Source organism: Eumetopias jubatus, unplaced genomic scaffold (genome assembly GCF_037043125.1).
Source record: "Eumetopias jubatus isolate StellerSeaLion01/CBP00866 unplaced genomic scaffold, mEumJub1_p1.0 scaffold_5, whole genome shotgun sequence".
Taxonomy (NCBI): Eukaryota; Metazoa; Chordata; class Mammalia; order Carnivora; family Otariidae; genus Eumetopias; species Eumetopias jubatus.
In genome coordinates, this window is record NW_028274811.1 from 57,078,408 (window position 1) to 57,101,383 (window position 22,976).

The following is a 22,976-nucleotide window of genomic DNA, read 5'->3' on the forward strand; positions in this document are numbered from 1 at the left end:
AGGAAGAATACATGTCTATTATGTTTTATCCTTGTGAGCCCATCTGGGATGGCCAGGACACTGGTCAGGTCATGTGTTGTGTGTGTCCAGCACACCATGCTGCTGACTTCTTGGACTCTAAGTAAGGTCCCAACCAAGGCTGGTCTTTACCGCGAGAGGTCCTTATTAAAACTTGGTCCCTACAATTTCTTTGTAATCTTTCTTCCAACAGAGCCCAATTCTAAAGTAGCTATTCCTTTAAAATAAAATATAAGAAATAAATTTTGGTTAGTGTAATAATGCTTATGAACCTTTCTTGGAGGGTTTATATTATTATAAATTATGTATTATATATAATATAATGCTATACAGAACTATTATAATCATGTGTTTAATATTATGCTGATTTTAAATATTAGTCCCAGAAAAATGAAACATTTCAGTGGAATTTCAGACCTTGTTATTAATCAATGGGGGAGAGATTTTAGGAGTCTGAACTTCCCACATATCCCATATCACACTCCAGTGACTTATCAGGCTGGCTTAGGCTGAAGGCTGTACAAGATATCTTAATTCCTAATTTTTCAACATGGGCCAAAAGAAAAAAAAAAGGAGCAGTCAAGAATTTCAGATAGCTATTGTGGATTCTAAAATCTCTAACAAGGATTCATCCCTGAAGAAAGCTGACCTTTTCTTGTTTCAGGTGTCATTTGTCTTTTCAGCTCAACACTTTAGGTCATAAGTATATGTCACATTGTTCAACAAAACTCCCTGATTGACAGAAGCTCTGTGAAACAATGCTAGTGTCTAGAATTGAAATGAGAAAAATATAGTTTTAGTCTGGACTGTACCAGCCATCAGATAAAAATAGCAGGTATTTTGATTCTGTGGTTCAGAAGTCACATATCATTCAGCCCTCAGTTATGGACTGGGAGAAAGTTAATGACTGGTGTGTGATGGTTGGCCTCTTCTTATCTGGGATCATCAAGTCAAAGACCAAATGTGACATTTTCATTATCCAAAATCATTTTACAGGAAATAATTTCATAATAGCTTTGTCTTTTACAATATCAAAAGAAATGGTTTCTATCTCCACTTCTGGTCTGGAATTGTCATTTTGTCAAACATCCACTGAGTTTTTTGTTTTGTTTGGTATTGTAGGCAATTCAGTTGTGTCTCTTTAATACTCATTCTCTGTCAATTTTGAGATGTGCTTCAAGCAGGCAGTGCATGTTATGGAAAGATTACTGCATGCTGTGGATCCAACTTGGTGACTCTGGCAAGTCAAAACTTCTGACCTTCAATTTCCCTTGTCCATAAAAAGAAGATCCCACCATCTGTCCTACCAATCTCATAGGGTGTGGTGAGGATCAAACGTAATGATACGTGTTAAGGTACTATAGAGATAGAAACTATTAATAATAAGAAGAAAAAAGTTGAAGGAATTTTTATATAAATTTATCTTTATAGTATAACTAGAGCTGTAGTTCTTCACTCATATGCTAAATATAGTAGGTTTCAATTTTGGTTCTGCTGCTAACTAGCCATGTGACCCTGAACGTGCTATTTAACCTCTCAGACTTAGTTTCCTCCCCGGTAGTCCCGATTACTTAGGGTTTTTATGGGTGTTAGGGACTATAATGCATGTAAAGTATAGAGCAATGTGTGTGACGGCTGCAATTACCATTATCACTGATGTGGGTTAAAGTCTCACCAACCAGTCTAATAATTTTGATCGTGGTTAATGGCCATTTTGGAAAATTATGGTAAGCAAAAGTATTTTTCCTTGAAACAGAGTTAATGTTCCTGAGTAATTTGAATTATTCAGTAATTATTTTTGCTGTATCCTTTATTTGACTAGAGAAGTATTTATAGGGACTATTTAATGGTCATATCTTTATTTTAGAGAGAACATTTCTTTTAGTTATGGTTATAGTTTGTTCCACACAAAAAGTACCACTGCAGTGTATTTGATTTTTTTCTCTTGTTTGCATTTATTTATTTGATAAATCTCCTATGAGTCAGGCATTATGTCTGGATTAACCTCAGCGATGTAGGTACAGACTGGAAGCTGGCTATGGTGAGAGGGAAGGTATCAAGGAGAGCCCCAAAACTGTCTCTTTGCCTAAGCTATTTCAGTTGACATGACTATGAATAACTCAGGAATAGTCTGAGTTGGAAGTGGGAATTATGCCCTGTTTGTTCGAGGCGCAGCCCATCTCAGGTGTTTGACCTCCCCAGGGGGGTACCAAATCTCTCCGTCCCCACATCATCCCAAGCTCTTTGCAACTCTTGGGTAATCAACTGCCAGGACAACTCCAACCTGTCTCCTATCCCATCCCACCTATACACCTGCAGCTAGCCCAGAACGCAGTCAGGGTTTTTTGTTCCAACTATCACGGCTGATTAAATTCTCATTTCTATGGAGCAGCAGCTTAGAGTGAAAAGAAATAAATGTTGGTGAAGACACATTTAGACATTAGAATATAGACACAGACTAGGAACTTTCTAAGAGCTGAAGGAGAATATTCCAAGTACTGAACATTCTATTTTTTCATTATTACAAAATTAAATTTGGAACAGAATAAATTGGGAGATGATTTGCCTCAGAATATGAGTGTGACTAGAAGTTGAAATTTGAAATTAGTATTACAAAGCAAATCTAATTACAGTTTAAAATACGAAATAAGAATACTTCTAGATCACTTCAGAATACTGAGATAAGTACATGTAGATTTTATAAAACTCTACAATAATATTCTTTTATAATATTCTACTATTAGCTTGTGCCTCTATTCAAATTTGGAGGCCTTAGTATGAATGTATTAAATCATTTCTGAAGTTTTGCAAGTGATCACACTGACTTAGGGTAAAGAGTGGAATGTTGGGTTCCATTGTTTTCTATTATTAACCAAGTGTTTTCTATTGTTTCTATTACCAGAAACAAATAACTAAAATCAATTTTCCATATTATTTTCTAATAATTCCTCAAAGCCTGGATTTGTCATCTTTATTCCAGCAAGGAACCTAGTTTGGTTCAGGAGATAGTCACGTTAGAAAGAACGTGATCGAACGCTGCTCACTACCCACCTCAAGTTGTATTCTGGGTAGGATTTACATCCAAATATGTGGAATAATAGACCAGGCCTTCTCCTTTTTATATTGTTATTTTGGGGATAGAGAATCACACAGCATTACTCTTATCAGCTGATATGTACCGACGTCCTGCCATAGGCAGGATTATATAAGATACAGATATAGAACCCTGCCCCCTAAATTGTATGCTACTGTGTTCATTCCCTTGAAACTTTGTTTCTAAGGTAGATATTTTGAAATAAATGTACATCAAGAGAATTGCAAAAAGGGTCAGGTAATCTACAGAATGATATTCCTGTCAAGTGCAAGGCAAAGACAATATTTTCTTTACTGGGAGTTGTGTATATTTTGGTTCATTTTTTTACCTTCTTGGTACACAAAACCAGGAAGGGATATTTAACTGGAATAGTGCAAATGTTCCTGAGTTTTCTTTATCCCTGAGGCTAGCAGCTTAGTGGCCCCTAAAAATATTTATAAAAGCTGCTTTCATCTTTTTTCTAATAAAAGCTGGGTAGGTTTTTTATTTGATGCAATTTTTAGAGTATGGGAAAAGGGGAAGGAGGGAGAGGTCTGATGGAATGTTATGTGAAATTGGGTATCAGGATTTTATTGTACCTGAGAAAAAAGCTACATAATTTTCCTATGTTTGATTGCTATTATTGCTTTATAGCTCTTTACTCTGGTGAATTGGCAAAAAATATTGAGAAGTAGGAAAGGCTCTTTATTTAGGACCATGTCATACGCTTGGGTCAATTTGAAGATGAAATTATCAGAAGTAATATTAGGTTTCTCACCATGGCAGTCAGCCAAGTCATTGGAATTGCTTTTAATTAAACCCTAAGAAGCTCTTACAGAGGAACAGAGACCAAAGCAATCTCTTTTTTTAATTGAATGGACTTTGTTGGCCACAAAGCCAGCACTCAGATGTACACACTGTGGAGAGTCATCCCACTTACCCACCGTGTTGCCCTGCGTCCCAACACGGTAAGCCCTTCCTTCACACTGTGTAGTTTCCTTAACTGTCTGTGTACCTAATGCAGCCCAGTATAATGACCTGCTTTGCCACGGATGATGATAAAATTAGTCCACGCATCATCAAATATGATTGCCTGTATCTCATCAGGTGATCACCCCTCCACAGTACTCCTCTCCATCTTACAGCTGATGGAGTGTTTACCACTTCTGAACGGCCTTGCTCTTTTGCTCCATGTGCTTGGTGAGAGTCCCTCTATTTTGTGTTGCACCTCCCCTAGGAGGAAGCTAAAAACTCTTCCCCGACTTTCTTTTTAGCGAAGGCACAGGTATGTGTCCTAGGTTCTGCCAGTCCTAAGACATCTTTCTAAAGAAAGTGGGAATGCAGCCCTAGCAAATGCCACTTCCTACCTAGCAAAGGCAGTGGTGAAGGGATCTCGCTTTTGAAGGCAGCGGCGGTGAAGGTTCGGGTCTTCCATCAGTGGTGGAGTTATGGTGTCAGGGCCACAGGTGGTGGCTATGAAATCTTTGCCGGAACACCCCAGAGTGTAGTTCAGATACTAACTTCCGCCGTGTAGGCTTTAAGCCTGATCCTTTGATCTTCTCTCAGAGATACTGTAAGCTACTTAATATCCTTTAATAGATTCCTTTTCTGTTTGAATTGTCTCATGCTCTTTTGTATGCAACTAAGAACTCCAAGAGACTTATGGATGGAGGATTTTTCTAAAACAAGTATTTTTATTCACTACCATTTTATAACCCTGCCTGTGCCAGCGATTTGCATTTACTGCTTAAAGGACTTCTTCTTTTTTTTTTCCCTCTATGTGTCTCTAAAACATATTTGAAGAAATTTAAACAACTATAGACAGTTTTACGTGATATCCAGAGAGTGGGTGCCTATGAGCCTTGTTAATCAAAACATACATAAAAAAATTAAAAAAGACTAAAGTGAATAGTCACAGTAAGGGAGTGGGCGGATGAGGAAGGAGAACAACAGAACAGCATGAAGAGTGTTGCAGCATAAATATAAGGCTGTGACCTTATTCCACGCTAGCATTTTTATACTGAGTAAAGAGCCCTAAGTACTGCACGGTGTGGAGGGGAGATTAAAGCTAATATGAAATTTCAAGACGGGGGAGGATGGCGTGGAATGGAAATCTGAGAGAGGACTGCAGATAAAAGTAGATTGCAAATCTGAAGGTAAAGGGCTTCTTCAGAGGAACCATGAGCTCAGGGCCTGGACATAAAAGGGAGCAAGATCATGTCTTCAGTAGGGCTCCTCCCAGGGTACAAGAGCCTTCCTTGAAGTGTAATCTTGCCAAAAACAAAACAACACACCCACACAAATCAATAATATGTGCATTACACCTATTATGTAAGCAGCTGTTTCTCCCTGGAGTGAGTCCTTTGGCTTAAGGATCTCTGTTTTAGTTTTACACGTTCGTTGCGTGTCATTTTCTCCATCATCATCCCCCAAAGCGTATATCCAGTGCTCCTCTTCATGGGCTATTTTGCTAGGTCCACTCAGAGCAAATCCAAAAGAAATTGTTCCTGCCTGCAAGGAGTTTACAATTTAGATCTCAAGGAAGTTCCCCTATCCCTCTCTTCTTCCCCCTGATCCCTCATGGTAGAAACCCAGTTTATAGCCTGGCAGGCACTGGATTGAGATGGTTGGAAAGTTGAGATCAACCCCTCCCTACCTTTCGTTCCTTAAATACCAGTGTTCTGAGAACATCAGAATGCTCTTTCGCTGTTCATATTTTCCTGTTGTTAATGATTTTAGGATGAAACACAACAAAATTCTAAGAATGACATATTTATGAATAATCAAAGGAACAACATTGAAAGCTATTTTCACCTCTTCCTTTTTCTAATAAGTATTAGATCCAAAAGAAACTTAAAAAGGTAAACAAACATTGTAATTTATTACTATCTTTGATATGCAACAGGTCGGTTTTGATGTTTGGTCTAATTTAATTCCAAACTTTAAACTTCACTCAAAGTTCTCTGAATGCTTTGATCCCCCAGAATTATTGCATAGAATAGAAAAAAAGATCTCAAGGAAGAACAAAATACTGATCTGAATGTTCAGTGTGTATAGCTTTAGAAAATGAAAACATTTATGGATTTTAAAATATGTTATCCCTTGCCTGGTAAAATTTTCTTAGAATACATTACCCAACAGCAACCTATGACTAAAACTAGTAAATGGAATATTCTTTTTTTAAAAATCGAATGTTTAAGTGTCCTGCATCAAAACCTCCAGTCTGGAGGATCAAACATCTGCCAGAAATCTTAAAAATCAAAGACTTATAATAGAACACTTGTCCTAGTTCCCTACACATGGAAATTGACAGGTATCGAGGTGGGTACACAAAGCACAATCACTCACATCCCTTAAATAAGCCGTCTGTCTTTTACGAACTTTATAATTTATTCTTCCTGATTACAAGGAAAGTCTCTTACTTTTTAATGAAACGTATAGAAAATTATAAAATTTAACATTTTAAATATTTCTTTTTTTGTGATTCTATTAGATGTAGAGTACATGTAGTTGAGATCATACCGTGTATACAATTTTATACCATGCGTTTTTTCTCACTATAATGTAATGATTTCTCTATGTGTGTTCTCTGTGTGGTATACACACATACCCCATAGTGTGCTAAGCCAATTTCTACGTTAGATATTTAGGTTGTTTCCAGTGTTGTATGGTTATAAATAATACTGCATTGGACAGCTTCATGGGTAAAGTTTCCTGTTTTTTAGAGTTCCACTTTAGGAAAGAGTCTGAAAGTGGATTACTGCATCATTCAGTAGGGATGGTGTTACAGCTCTTGGCATGTACTGAAGATTATTTCCTTAAACCCTCAGATAATGGTACCAACTTAAATTGCTATCAGGGGCTTATCAAAAAGGACAGTTCATGAGATTCTATTACCGGCGTCTGTGCTGTCTTCTTGTCCTATGCTCCTCCCCCTTTTAAAAAACTGAAGTTCATATCAAGGTATGCCGTGAGAAAAAAAACATACACAACTCTCTTTGTAGAGGCGTTGTTGAAGACACGGTCTGTCACTTACTGACTCCTTAGGACAACACTGGGGAGAAATTGCCCTCAGGTTTCATTGACAGGGAAAGCTGTGCCCTGGGAAACAACTGGTATCCGTAGTCCCATGAGGCCCTGGAATTGCATGGATTTCTTTCTTGGACCACGAGGGGTTTCAGAAGCCAGGTTGTGGCTCATTTTCTAGCCTTGTGGAAGACTTAGTCTTTTTTTTTTTTTAATTTATTTTAAGTCCAGTATAGTTCTCCTACAGTGTTATATTAGTTTCAGGTGTGCAATATGATTCAACAATTCTGTACACTACTCAGTGCTCATCATGGTAAATGTATCTTTATCCCCATCCCCTATTTCACCCATTCCCCCACCCACCTCCCCTCTGGCAATGATCTGTTTGTTCTCTATAGTTGAGAATCTGGTTTTCTTTTTGTCTCTTTATTTTGTTGCTTAAATTCCACATATGAGTGAGAACATATGGTATTTGCCTTTTCTGACTAATTTATTTCACTTAGGATTATATCCTCTAGATCCATCCATGTTTTTGCAGATGGCAAAATTTCTTCTTTTTTATGGCTGGATAATATTTCCCAGTGTGTGTATATATACATCTCCTTTATTCACTCATCTATTGATGGACACTTGGGCTGCTTCTGTAATTTGGCTGTTGTAAATAATGCTGCAGTAAACATGGGGGTACATATATCTCTTTGAATTACTGTTTTCATATTCTCTGGGTAAATACCCAGTAGTAGAATTACTGGATCGTATGGTATTTCTATTTTTAATTTTTTAAAATTTTTTATTGTTATGTTAATCACCATATATTACATCATTAGTTTTTTCTATTTTTAATTTTTTGAAGAATCTCTGTACTGTTTTCCATAGTGGCTGCACCAATTTGCATTCCCACCAACAGTGCAGGAGGGTTCCTTTTTCTCCACATCCTCACCAACACTTGTTTCTTCTTTTTTATTTTAGTTATTCTCACAGGTGTGAGGTGAGGTTTCATTGTGGCTTTGATTTGCGTTTCTCTGATGAGTGATGTCGAGCATCTTTTCCTGTGTCTGTTGGCCATCTGGATGTCTTTGGAGAAATATAGTTCATGTCCTATGCCCACTTTTAATTGGATTATTTGTGGTATTTTTGTGTTGAGTTATATAAGTTCTTTATGTATTTTGAATATTAACCCTTTATCAGATATGTCATTTGCAAATATCTTCTCCCATTCCATAGGTTGCCTTTTAGTTTTGTTGATTGTTTCTTTTTCTGTGCAGAAGTTTCTATTTTGTGAATGTTAAGTACATCAAGACTGGCAGATGCCAAGGAACTGTAAAACTTCACCACAGTCTTCTCCATTGCACCCCGTTCCACCTTCCTTTCCCAATATATAGCTCCTTTGCTGGGTCTGCCTTCTCCTTTTTTTTTATAGCAATTTGAGAATTCTGCAACAATGGACTGATTTTTCATTTGTGAAATGAATTTCTATATTGAGTGTGTATCAACGAAAAAATGAACCAAAAATTAAATTTACCAGAAACGGGAAAAAAAGTTTCTAATTTGATTTAGTGCCAGTAGTTTATTTTTTAGAAGGCTTATTCTTTGAACTTATTTTGGCTTTGATTTGATTTTCTTATCTTAAAAATAATTTTTATGTCATTAATTGTATTTTTAACCTGCTTTAAATTCTTAAAGAAAATAGATGTGATCTAAGTTAATTATTAAATAGTTTTCAGTTAAGGGGCACCTGGTTGGCTCAGTTGGCTAAGCGACTGACTCTTGGTTTTGGCTTAGGTCATGATCTCAGGATTGTGAGATGGAGCCCTGCATTGGGCTCTGCGTTCAGTGGGGAGTCTGCTTGAGATTCTCTCTCTCTCTCTCTGCCCCTCTTTTCCTCCCCTCTGCTCACTGTCTCTCTCTCAAATAAATAAATAAAATTTTTAAAAAAATAATAAAAAATAGTTTTCACTTAAGAATTTGATGATGAAAAATATTGCTTTAAATTGTATTTTATTGAATTGTAGTTCCTCTTTAGCAGTTTTTGATTTGTTTCCTTGCCCATTTATCTCCTGAGGCCTTATTTTTCCCTTGATAATTTTTTTTTCATATGACCTCACTGATATGAGGAATTCTTTTTTTTATTATGTTATGTTAATCACCATATATTACATCATTAGTTTTTGATGTAGTGTTTCATGATTCATTGAGTATAACACCCAGTGCTCCATGCAGTACGTGCCCTCTTTAATACCCATCACCGGGCTAACCTAACCCATCCCCCCACTCCCTCCCCTCTAGAACCCTCAGTTTGTTTCTCAGAGTATATAGTCTCTCATGGTTCGTCTCCCCCTCCGATTTACCCCCCTTCATTTTTCCCTTCCTGTTATCTTCTTTTTTTTAACATATAATTAAATATGTTAATTATATAAATTATATGTTAATTAAATAAATTGTATGTTTCAGAGGTACAGGTCTGTGATTCAACAGTCTTACACAATTCGCAGCGCTCACCATAGCACATACCCTCCCCAATGTCTATCACCCAGCCACCCCATCCCTCCCACCCCCCACCACTCTAGCAACGCTCAGTTTGTTTCCTGAGATTAAGAATTCCTCATATCAGTGAGGTCACATGATACATGTCTTTCTCTGATTGACTTATTTCGCTCAGCATAACACCCTCCAGTTCCATCCACGTCGTTGCAAATGGCAAGATCTCATTCGTTTTTATTGCTGCATAATATTCCATTGTGTATATATACCACATCTTCTTTATCCATTCATCTGTCAATGGACATCTTGGCTCTTTCCATAGTTTGGCTATTGTGGACTTTGCAGCTATAAACATCGGGGTGCACGGACCCTTTTGGATCCCTACATTTGTATCTTTGGGGTAAATACCCAGTAGGGCAATTGCTGGGAATAGGGTAGCTCTATTTTCAACTATTTGAGGAACCTCCCTACTGTTTTCCAGAGCGGCTGCACCAGCTTTCATTCCCACCAACAGTGTAGGAGGTTCCCCTTTCTCCACATCCCCGCCAACATCTGTTGTTTCCTGACTTGTTAATTTTAGCCATTCTGACGGGTGTGAGGTGGTATCTCATTGAGGTTTTGATTTGGATTTCCCTGATGCCGAGCGATGTTGAGTACTTTTTCACGTGTCTGTTGGCCATTTGGATGTCTTCTTTGGAAAAATGTCTGTTCATGTCTTCTGCCCATTTCTTGATTGGATCATTTGTTCTTTGGGTGTTGAGTTTAAGAAGTTCTTTATAGATTTTGGATACTAGCCCTTTATGTGATCTGTCATTTGCAAATATCTTCTCCCATTCTGTCGGTTATCTTTTGGTTTTCTTGACTGTTTCTTTTGCTGTGCAAAAGCTTCTTATCTTGATGAAGTCCCAAATGTTCATTTTTGCCCTTGCTTCCCTTGCCTTTGGCGATGTTTCTAGGAAGAAGTTGCTGTGGCTGAGGTTGAAGAGGTCACTGCCTGTGTTCTCTTTTAGGATTTTGATGGACTCCTGTCTCACATTTAGGTCTTTCAACCATTTGGAGTCTATTTTGTGTGTGGTGTAAGGAAATGGTCCAGTTTCATTCTTGTGCATGTGGCTGTCCAATTTTCCCAACACCATTTGTTGAAGAGACTGTCTTTTTGCCATTGGATATTCTTTCCTGCTTTGTCGAAGATTAGTTGACCATAGAGTTGAGGGTCCATTTCTGGGCTCTCGATTCTGTCCCATTGATCTATGTGTCTGTTTTTGTGCCAGTACCATACTGTCTTGATGATGACAGCTTTGTAATAGAGCTTGAAGTCCGGAATTGTGGTGCTACCAGCTTTGCTTTTCTTTTTCAACATTCCTCTGGCTATTTGGGGTCTTTTCTGGTTCCATACAAATTTTAGGATTATTTGTTCCATTTCTTTGAAAAAAGTTGATGGTATTTTGATAGGGATTGCATTCCCTTGTTAATTTGTATGACTATTTTGTGTAGTAAGGCTATCAAGGCTATCAGTCTTTTTCATAATTTGTTGCAAGTAATTGCTAGTTTTCTTTTTTTAAGATTTTATTTTATTTATTTGAGAGAGAGAGAGAGTGAGCAGGAGCTGAGGGGAGGAGCAGAGGGCGAAAGAGAAGCAGACAACCTGCCAAGCAGGGAGCCCGATGCAGGACTCAGTCCCAGGACCCTGGGATCATGACCTGAGCATAAGGCAGATGCTTAACCAACTGAGCCACCCAGGCGCCCTGCTAGTTTTCTTTCTGATTTTGTATCATTTTTATCTTTAAAAAAGTTCCCTTGTTATTTCATCACATTCTCTACAGCAGGCTTTAGAGGCACTCAGGCCATGAAATGATGTATAGTAGAATTGATAATAGTAGTATTATTTGTAATTTCTTTAAAACCACTTACAGTCCAGTATCAGTCATCTGTTATACTCCACTGGCTTTACAGACTACTCTATGCCAGTGCCAAACTGAATTAATTATTGCACCTTATTATGTTTGGGGAAGGGATGCTTAGTTATTGTCCTTTTACCAAAACTGCCTAAGCAATCCTTACCTATTTTATTTTTCTGGGTACACTTAAAATTATTTTGCTAACATCCCCCAAATTTAAGCATTATGTGTTTTATTAAATCTGTAAATTGACTTTGGAAGAATAGACATCTTTATAATATTCTGCTTTCCATTCAAGAATGTGTCTCCATGTATTCAACTTTTCTTTTAAGTATTTTAGTAAAACTTTATGATTTTATTCATTTAGTTCCCACAATTCTCCGGCTAATTTTACTCTTGGGAATTTTATATCTTCTCTTACTTTTGTGAATATGATCCTTTGCCATTTTTCTTTATAATGATTATTGTCATTATATAGAATAGCTATGGATCTTTGGACATTTACCTATATTTAGCCATTTTTTGTATTTTTTCCCTTGTGTTTATACATATAGAGTCTTAACAACTACATATAATGATAGTTTCTTCTACTTTTTTCCTATGATTATTTCTTAAATCTTTGGTCCATATTTTTATTCCATTGGCCAGTACTTATAAAACCAAGGTAAGTGATACTGGTAATAATGAGCCTCTTTTTTTCATTCCTGATTTTAATGGGAATGCCCCCAGTGTTTCCCCAATAATAATATGGCTGTTGGCTTGATATAAATACCTTTTTGAGAATATATTTTCCTAAACCTAGATTTCTAATGAGTCAAAAGTGAGTGTGAAATTTTAAGGATTAACATTTCAATATATATTGGGATACAGTCATAGGACTTACTATGTGACCATATGATTATTATGATAACATTTCTTAATACTAAACTATACTTTCATCCTGATAAAACTAATGAGATGATAGTATACTCTTTCTCTTTTCATCGTGTCAAAATCAACTTGCTGGCATGTTATTCAAGATTTTTGTATCTATATTTGTGATTGAGATTGGTTTTTAGTTTTTGTTCTTTTTGTATTACTGCTCTGAGGTTTTTATATCATGGTTTTCTATTTTCATAATTAATTGGGTAACTTCCAATGTTTTTTTTACCCTTCAAAATAGTTAACATAGTAGCAATTATCTGATCCAAAAAGGTTGAGAAAATAATATTGTTTCTATTTCTATTTATTTATACCCTGAAACACTCCAAGAGGAACTGTTTTCTAAAACCTATAAGGGGATAAAGTATAAGTAGGACAAAATAAGCATTTGTAGAGAAGGATCACAACTTTTACTGATACTAAAAATGGAAAGAAAAGTTCCCTTGAGATTACTTAAAGGCTATGCTGCCTGACCCAGTCACCAAAGCCCTCACAACCACCCCACACTAATGAGGCTGTGTGGTTTTTCTTTTTTAATAATATCCTAATATGACAGCTGAGGGCATAATATCAAGGTACAATTAATAAAATTGGCCAAGTGCAAAAGAAAAGGAAAACCATCTCAGGTATTTGCACTCTCTCACATGGTCTGCCACAACATAGGAGGTATAACATTCAGAGTATCAAATGGATGCATTGCCTGTTCTTTGGGGCCTTCATAAATACTGTTTTAGTAACAACAGCTTTTTCTGAGGAATGAGCAGTAGAACATTTGAAGTTATAATCACTCTCTGCCAAGAATCTGTGGTGCAGATTTTCTCTATCGATGCCATATGCTTTAAGACTCAACCAAGGAGGCACTGATCTGCCATCTTCCCTCAGGCCACCTGCCTGACCCGTGGCTGCACCGTGGGTCTGAGTGGGGCCCCTCATTGCTCCATCCTCACACCCAGCTGCACCTGTGAGAATCTGTAGAGTGACTCTTGCATCAGATGGCCTTCTACCTTGCACTCTCTACCTTCCATTCAAGCCCTTGAAACCGCTGTTTGTCATTCAGCAAATTGAATTGAGTATCTCTTGTTTTGTCTTGCACAGAACCATTCCGCCCTTCCTCTGGGAGCCACATCCTGCCCTTCTGTTGTTAAGTGACCCTTTCTCAGGTTCTCTGTGGTCCTTGTGGGCATGTTCATCGGGGTGCCCTTGGCTCACTTCTCTACCTGTCATGTGCCCCAGGCTGGGCCATTCAGACTCTCCTGAGAATCCCAGGCTAGTCACACAAGGGCTAAAGGCAGAAGTAGCTGAATCATTCCAAAGACAGCGCCCTAAAAGAGGCTTCTCAGAGTTCAGCAATCTCCTGGCTCCTGTCTTTCCCAGACCTGGCCTTTAGTTCTTCCTGTGGTTCTAACTGACTCACTTTTCTTCCAGTCTCTCCCCTTTTTTGGCCCCAGTTAGTCTCAGGTTCATTTTCTCTTGTTTACAGACTGCACTGTCACAGGCCTCATGTCTGGATTCAAGCTCTGTGTAGCCCCTTTGGATCGTTGTCCCAGTTGTAATGTCTGCTGGCTTATCGCCTTGGCTGCATTCCTGGAAGCTGTCAGGTCACTCTCCATGCTCCGCAGCTTGCAGTCCAGGCCTGCCCCACATCTAAGACCCTCCCAGGACTCTAGGGCCCCAGCCCACATCATGGCTTTTTTTCTCCTGGCAGAGGAGACCGGGCACAATGCCCCAAATGCCTGGGGGATTTCACCAACCTGAACTTTTATCACATCTCTGCTGTCCACCGGCTTGTGTTCTAAGCAGAGTTTTGCCAACTTGCCGCCCTTGTTCTAAGGATCCTCAATAAGTGCCTTGTTTATATGCATATGTTTCCAGATAAGAGGAAGAGGAGGTGCCCATCATAGAGACAACTGTGCCTTTGGAGTCCTACCCAGGCCTATTCTATCAGGCGAATGTCTACTGTTCCTGGGACCCAGGTGCTCTGCAAGAACACATGTATCAACCTGTGATTGTGGCATTTCAGTGTCCTTTTTTCCTGGCAAGAATCTGTATGTTCTCTGTAAATAAGAATATGGAGGCCTGACTTCTCTGGGACTCTGAGGTCTCAGCATGATAACCTCTAAGACCACTGCCCATTCCCACTGATCTCTGAGCTGGTTGTCCCAGGGTGTCTGAATCTTGTCTTCTTTTGGAAAGGTGGTACCTGAAAGGCGGCCTTAGAAATTGTATTTTACCAAAGTGACATTTGGCCTGTGTGTTAAGGTGCAGCCATCTTCTGGTGTCTTATGAACACTGTGTTCTGTGACTTTTGGCTTAACCTATCAGGATGATATGCCAAGGAAGTCTCTTCACTGAGCATTCTGAGAAATAATGATCTGGAATATCTTCTACTCACTTCTGTGCCATTTCTGCATTGCCTCTAGGAAAACCTAAAGAAATGTGTTTTGGGAATCTCTTTGAAGGAAATCCTGGGCCAATTTCTGTTCTTCCAAGGGGTCTCTGAGCCTACATCCCCAGAAAGCCTTTAGAAATGAGCTACTTCTTTTGGAAACAGGAATTTCATGGCATTAAGGTGACCTCTGAGGTGGTGAGTCAGAGGGACAAGATGGAGCCCACCATACTTTTAAGGCACCTGGTAGGAACCTGACTCTGCCTGTTGTGGGATAAATGAAAAGGGAGTGGAAAGAAGGGAAGAAGCTTCTTCCTCGACAGGTCAGAGAGCAAACATAGCCTCAAACACTAAACTTTTGGTAAACTATAGCTAAGTCCTTATGCCAGAATGAGACTTCCTACTCCCTCCCTTGGAATTAACAATAAACTGGGATGAGCTTGATTTGAATTTTCATCAGTAGTAAAGGTGGGAAGCTACTTTCTTGGGATTTAAAGAGAACCCCTGGCAAGTGTGTAGGGAAGAGCACTAAGCTTCACCTAATCCATCAGGCCCCATTATTAAAGAACTTTTAATTCTGGGCTGCCGCTGCACACAGAAATGAGCTTAAGTTTTAGTGAGGGAGATCTAGTGTCCGTATAGGATATATCATTATGCAGATTACTATGGTACCCAGAAAACTCTCCTTGGGACTGGGAGTGAAGCAAAGGCAAGGGGAGTTCAAAAATAGTTTTATCAGCAGGGAGTAGCTTTAGCTTAAGTGTAGAGCAAGAGAAAATATGAATTAGACTATTAATACTAAATGCTTCCATCATTAACACTCATAGTATTGCTACCTCTTAAAAGAAAAAGCAATTTGTGACCCAAAAGTTGGTCAGGACCAATAGCTATGGATCATGCTAAAAACAGAAGTGAACTTAACTTCCTGAGAGCTTACTACATGCATTTTTAATAATTAGATCATATGGGGAAATCAGCATGTCTATTATTAAAATAGAAGAGCTGAATGTTGGAACACTAATTTGGAGCAGGAAGATTATACAAGACAAATTCTGAACATGGGAACAATAATTCTCCCTTGAGCAGGAAAATAATTTCATAGAATTTAATGTATTAACAAACCTGTGGTAGAATGTTAAAAAGGAAAATCCAGCCAGTGATAATATGAAAGACCCAGTGGGAATATTCAGATTTGAGCTATAAATCATGTAGATACGATCCATAACACTCATTACAGAGCTTGGAGCAGCAACAGAAGTCACTGAAAGAAAAAGAGCAGGAAAAATTTCAGAGAGATTACTTTTGCTACAAAGTAGGCATGTGTGTGTGTGTGTGTGTGTGTCGGCTTTAATCTAAATCAAATTAACATGATAGGAATGCTGGAGGTTTCTCAAGGTATTGTACTATTCCCCCTCCAAAGAAGGCATTGCAAAATTTGAAGCTGTAAGATTCTTGATAAGTCTCATTTTGTAAAGAGAAGTTCAAGAAGGAATGTAGAACATTAATTAAATGTTTCAACAATTATTCAAATGTATTTAGCACCTCTCATATGGAAAGCATTGTGTTAGGAGTTTGTGAGCTTTCAAAGACTGTGGCACTTCAGGAAATGAGACAGGATACTTATAGCCAAGCTGGTAAGTAATGAGGCCATACACAAAGTAGAACCTAAAAGCTCTCAGTGTGTGGAGCTGATGATGCCTGCCTTCGCACAATGGTTGTCTCAGTTTGGGTTTAGGGTTTGATTACATGTGGTTTCCTGGAGAATCGATCATGTGAAGCATAGTGAGCAGGTGAAGAGGTGAGAGGAGGAAGGGAGGAAAGTCAGTGGCTTGTTGACTAAAAAATTGGTTACCACTATGGCCAATTGTGGGCTATCCTACTGAAAACTCTCTGAGAGACTATATAGAATGTTCTCAGAATTGTCCCTCTGTGGGGCAGTACATATCTGTCAACCGCCATCCTTCAGTGGTTGACAGTTCCCCAGGCCCACTATGCAAGCCCCAGGATGGCTGAGGTCAGAGAATGGCCAGGTCTACCTGGCCACCTCATGATTCACTGCTGCCTCTGTACCGAAATCTCTCTGGTGGGCAATGACATGAGACATATGGACAGGCTGAGGCATTTAGTGCTTTACACAGAGGCACTGCACAGCCACTGAGAGACTTGGAGTGAGCGAGTTGCCTACTCACAGCCATGCTGTCTCCTGGGCATTCCTAAACTAATGGCCGGGGCACTACATGCTGTGTGAGATGGATCCAGTTTCTCTGCCACCATTCAGATATCAGGAACTCCTCTTCCTGGCACAGAGACCTCAGGAACACAACAGCCCATCTGTGTTTTAGCAGTGGTCACATGCACTGAGGCTAGACATTTCCTGAATGACAAATCTACTTTACTCTAGACTTGCAGATACAGGGAGCTAACCATACAGAGAGGGACAATTAGGGGCCCACAGGGTCTACCCAGGATGTAGCCCTGAACAGATTAATTTCCTTTCATTCATCTCTCTCTTTCTTAACATGAAAACTTTCCAGACATCAAATTCTGCTTCTTTTTACCCACAAACGTCCCACAAAAGGGAGTAGACATTTCTACTCCCTTCCCCATCTCTGCCCTAGCACGGACTCTCAAGGGACATGTGACCTTTCCTCTGAGTCACGGGGGGGAAGCTAGAGACCTCTTTGGGCTCTTGTTTCTGGACCCTGCCTGGTGCAACTCCTTCCCTGGCTGTTTGGGCAGAACGATTCTTCCAGAATCCGAGTTTTCACTGAGATTTTTTTTTTTTTTTTTCATTTTCAGCCTTCCATCTGGACCCTAAAAGCTTCCCTTGTGCTTACTAAGATCCCGAAGCCATTCTGGCTTCAAGAAAATATTTGCCAAACACCTTCTATGATTTTAGGGACCAACAGACGACATCCTTCTTGTTTTCTCAACAGAAATGAACTCAACACACAGTCAGTTTAAATCAGTAGACATTTGTGGAGAATCTACTATGTACCCGATACTTATTTAGAGTTGTGGATAATGTCAGTGTAAGAATGTTTTCAGCTGTGAGTAAAGGAAGTCTACCCAGAAGCTAGAGAGAAAGGCATACACTTCAATCTTATAATTGGTTTTTTTTTATAGATCTTAAAAGACTTGGCCAGGGAGTAAAGGAGATTGATAGCATGATGTCTGGCAGAAAGGGAGGGGACTGATGATTCATGACCCTGCAGTCACAGAAATTCCAAAGAGGACATTATTTGGACATAGCAAAAGCTCCTCCAAGTCGGGTACAACCTCCTTCAGGGCATATGAGACCATATTAAATTTAATTCACTACTTTCTGAATTTATTTTTCAGTCAGTAATTATTATTAATCATAATAATGATTATTGCCATTAAGGCTTTAAACTCTAAACAAAATGTAATCCGTCTAGTTAGGAGTTAGATTTGGCTATGCAATGGTATGAATTTCATGCCTTTCTTTAAAATATGAAGAAACGTGCTCTTAGCATTCTGTGTAAAATCATTTTGTTAAATATATGTGTACAATAAAAAAAAGATTGATCGCTGAATAGAATCAAGGTTCTTTAAGGGAGGAGGAAGTTGTGTTATATAGGTGTGGAAGTTGGATTGGGTGTTGGTAAGATAACCAGTAGAGTTGGATAGGTTTTTAAGTATGATTGGTTATTCCTTGTAGTTTCCTATCACCTGCAAATATTTATAAGATTGTCTTTTATTTTTCTTCAAGTAAAGGAAGAATTGTGACTAATAATTCCAACATCTGAAGTCTTTTCTTGAAGAAGGACTGAAGTTTCTTTTTTTATATCTGCTATCTGCTGACTCTCCTTCATGGGGTCATCCTTATTCGTGTGTTTCATTGTTTTGTGTGCTTCGTCATTTTCTATATTTCACCAAAAACTTATTTGAGGGAATTTTTTTGAAGTCTAGGATAAAGGAGAGCTCCTCCAGAAAGTATTTGTGTTTCCTTCTGCCAGGGCCCTGGGAAATTACCAGCCCAATATTAAACTGAGTTCATAGTTTCATGAAAATTGGGGGCTGCAAACCCAGCCACCAAAGGGGGACTTAAATTTTTTTAAGTAAGGCATTCTAAAGCACAGGCCCCCTCAGGCACAGAACCCTTGCTTGCTCAGGACTAAGGGTAGTACTGGTTGCAATGAACAACTTCATGTGCATTAAGTTTGTGAGGCTTAAGGTAGGATTAGTGATTAGGGAGTGACCTTGAATTAGGAGCTAAAATTGTCGGGAAAGGTGCAGAGTGACATGGAGGTCTGAGCATAGCAGCAACGTTTCAAAGTGTACAATAACCCGATGAAGTAAGATTCAGAGCTGTAGGTTTTCGGGAGAAGGGAGGAACAATGTTCTGGAAGCAGCACTGAGGAACAAGAAGGACACCACCTTCTTATTTCCTGACATAATGATACAAGAGCTGGAGAGGGAACAACCAGCCATCACTTGCAAGGGCTGTGGAAGCAGTTTTTCTAGCGGGAGAATCAGGCTTCCATTCGAGCAAGAAGTGAAGGGAACCTTCAGAGAAGAGGCTGAGGATATAGGGCATTTTGCTAATGGTTGGATTGTGCCTTCCAGAAGCCCGAAACAGAAGGTTCCAGGAGCTGCAGAGGGAGAAAGGGACATATAATATGTGCTCAGTCTATGAATGTTAAAAGGTAGGAGATGAGAAACGCACTTGAGATTCTCGAGCTGCTTGTGATAACCAACATAAATAGGCATTAAGGGCTTAATGAGATTAATATTGGTAGACTCAAGACCTAGAGTGTTAGGGAAGCTGTGAGCATTGAGGGTGAGAAGGGTGTCTGCCTTGTTACTGACCCCTGATGATGAAGGTGAGGAGAACTGGAGTGAGGTAGCCTTGGTCCAAGTGTATGGAGGCTCTCTTGAGGTCTCTGTTCTGGAAGCCAGCTGTTAGTTACCCTAAGCTTGCAGAAATATAGAACTAACACCCTAAGGCACACACTTGGGAAAACCTCACTCTGGCTACTAAAAGGAGAGGGGTATTAACATTTAATCTATGTCCACTATGTGCTAGGCACTGTGCTTCTTGTGTGTGTTATCAAGTTTAATCACCACAGTCTATACTTAGTATGAATCATTTTTATTGAATCCACTTTGCAGATGTGAAGATAGATCTTTGATGCTCCTTAGGTCTGTTTAACATCTTACTTTCTAGCATGCTCAGCAGATACTGCACTGAGGAATAAAATTGCAGATTGGTAGGAGGGTAGTGACGTCAGAGCACTGGGATTTTTGTGGGGACAGTGCAGGGGTCTCCTTTACCCTCCATCAGCTCCTACAAGACAAGTGTTTTTAGGAGAGAAAACACATCCTTATAATGAAGGTGTGAAGACTATTCTGAGTGCTGGATCCAATAGGCCTGAGGTGCACCAAGCGGGACCCTAAAATGAGAGCACTCTTGGAGGGCAAGCTGAAGAACCTATGCATCCCATCGTCATGAGAAAATGTTTGTTGTCCTCCAAAAACACAGCATTAAAATACCCTCCTCTAACACAAGGTAGTCTTAAATCGAACATTTCTCAAAAATACATAATCAGGAATTTTCCTGTAGGAGCTGTTATCTTCAACTATGTCAAGACATGAAAACTTGGCAGCTAGAAAAATTTTTATACTTTAAATATCTTCCATGGACAGCACAGGGAAGAGGTAGCATAGCACAGGGCACATTGATCATTCATGGTTTTCTGAACTTCTCTCATTGGAGAAATAATCCATTATCATATGACATTTGGAGAAAGGTTTTCAAGAGGGGGTCTGTCTGTCCATTTGGAAACCCAGTGAATCGCCAGCATGTTTTGCACTTGAGAGTTCAATGTTTTATGTGTAATATGCAGGCGATCTGGATAAGGTTTGTGATTTTTTTTTAATTTCACAATTTCATTTCCAATGCTGGATTTATTTGGCATTCCCATGGGATATATTTTCCTTCTCATTGTAACCACACAATAATTTTAGCCTAAATACTTAATTTAAATAATTTGCTTATGTAGAGGGATCCATGAAATGCAAATAAGCAGCATGTTCCTAATTTTCATGTTTCCTGACCACCTTAACAGCACCACATATGGTTGAAAACTGCAAAGCCTTTAACCCAAACAAGACCCAGTCAGGTTTTCAAAGACCGATGTAGCAGAGCAAGTGTAGGTTCCACAGGACAGGGAGAATCATAACTTAGAGTTCTTGAGAGCCTGAAATGGAGAGAAGGGAAAATTATAGGCCAAGGACTGTCTCTGTCTTCCTCTTTCCACAGCATCATGCATAGTGATACGAACCAAGCCAGAAAGCTCATGTGACAACATCGCTCAGAATTGACCCACCTCATCCCCACCAGCTTCTCTGGGCAGGAGGCTGTCTGAGGTGCCTGGTATCTCTTCTTTCCCGCACAAGTACATGTAGTATTGATATTTACATCCATACACTGACCCATTCAATCATCCAGGCATATTTACACGAATCAAACACATTTGGCAGATAAACTGTGTGTGTGTGTGTGTGTGTGTGTGTGTGTGTGAGAGAGAGAGAGAGAGAGAGAGAGAGAGTTCCACCCACTGCATCCCGCTCAGGCGTTGTGCTTTGTCTTGCTTCGGGTCACCCATCATTAGAGCAGTGATCTTAGGGAAGACGCCTGCCAGTGTGGCCGCCTCCCACGCTGCATTTGTTCCATGTGAGCGCGGAGCTGGCAGGGTCAGGGATTTGGGGAAGCCCAGCTTCTCGCAGCATCTGGGTGGCAGTGCGTGAGATGGGGGGGACAGGGAGGGGCGGCGGCCAGAGGTCAGCGGACGACTACGCCCTCCTCTACCGCCGCGGAGTGGCAGCGCCAAGCCTTGGGGAAGGCGTCGCCCGAGTAGGCTTCCCCGAGCCGCCGAACCTTGCTGCTTTGTAGTGGGGAAGCTCAAGTGGGGGTCTCCAGCACGCCAGTCTTATCAAGAATACAAGCAAAATTCCCGTGCCTCCCTCTCCTTTTTAAATATTTAGTAGTTCCCCTGAAAGAGCCACTTTCGCTGTCTGCCTGTGGATCCGGCTGTCTGCCCCTCCCCCCGGCATTAGGGAGACCTCAGACACCCAGCAAAGTTTCCTCCGGTTTGCTCTTGCTGCGTCCCAAGTTTCCCCTCGCCAGGGTGAAGGTGGAGGGTGGAGGAATGGTCAATTTAGCCCTGCCAGGTGGCTCCCTGGAAGAGGAGTTGACGTTAACAGGTCAGTCCCAGGCCCAGGAATAGGGGGCAAACCCTCTCTCCCCTGGCACCATCTAGGTCCCGCACTCAGAATTCCTTCGTTTCTCGGGGGACCAGACTAGGGGCGCCGCCCCCAGTGCACCACGCAGAGCACTGGTGCCCCTTTCCTTCCCCCCCCCCCCCCCCGGTGCAAACTCGGAGCCCTGACTACTCCGAGAGTACTTGCCACTTGGGGGTGGCCCCGCCCGGGGTGGCCCCGCCCCTCCCCCTAGTCCCACGCTGCAGCCAGGCCTCAGAATCCGGACTTCCCGGAGCCAGTCAGCCGGCTCCGCACCTAGTCGTGCGCCGCTCCCGCCTCCCCCGCACGGTGACTCCCTCCCTGCGCACCGCTCGTACTCTCGCTACGCCGCCGCCCGGCACTGCAGCACCGCGGGGAGGAGGCGCAGGCGGAGGAGGGGGAGGAGGACCGCAGCGTGCAAGCCCAGAGCCACTTTGCCGCCCCTCCTTTCGTCGCTGACACGCTCGGAGGAGTCACCACTCCGTGCGCTGCCGGCGAGAGTGGCAGACGGAGGCGGCACCGGGGAGAGAGCCCGAGCGACGCCCGCGAGGCAGCAGCTGCAGCGCTGACACTACCTAGGGCAGGGGGTCCCAGGCGGCTGGAGCGGTGAGTGAGGGACCCCGGCAGCGGTGGCGGGTTTTCCAGCCGCCGCCTAATTTTCCTTCCAGACCGGGGAGCCGGGCGCTGCAGCGTGGGGAACTTTTTGCAGCCTTTTAGAAGCGCAACTTTGCCCCGCGTGCCCCCGAGGAAGCGGTTGCTGGTGCCTTTTTGCTGGGGCGGGACCGGGGAATTCGGGGTAAAGCAGATGGAGGACTCCCGGATGCCCAGGGTAGGTCAGGGGAGGCGGGTGCACTTTATCCGGATTCCCGGGGGAGGCGGGTGGGCGGCCGCGGGGATTCGAAAGCCG

At 41.0% G+C, this 22,976-nt stretch overlaps 1 protein-coding gene across 1 annotated transcript in view; it reads left to right on the forward strand.

The window, feature by feature from the left end:
- The first annotated feature begins 22,552 nt into the window (after positions 1–22,552).
- The window catches only part of SV2C (synaptic vesicle glycoprotein 2C), a 200,361-nt gene continuing 199,937 nt past the window's right edge, over positions 22,553–22,976 (forward strand). The window contains exon 1 of the mRNA XM_028114546.2: positions 22,553–22,675. The gene's annotated coding sequence lies outside the window, so the exon portion shown is untranslated. The remainder of the gene's footprint in view (positions 22,676–22,976) is intronic.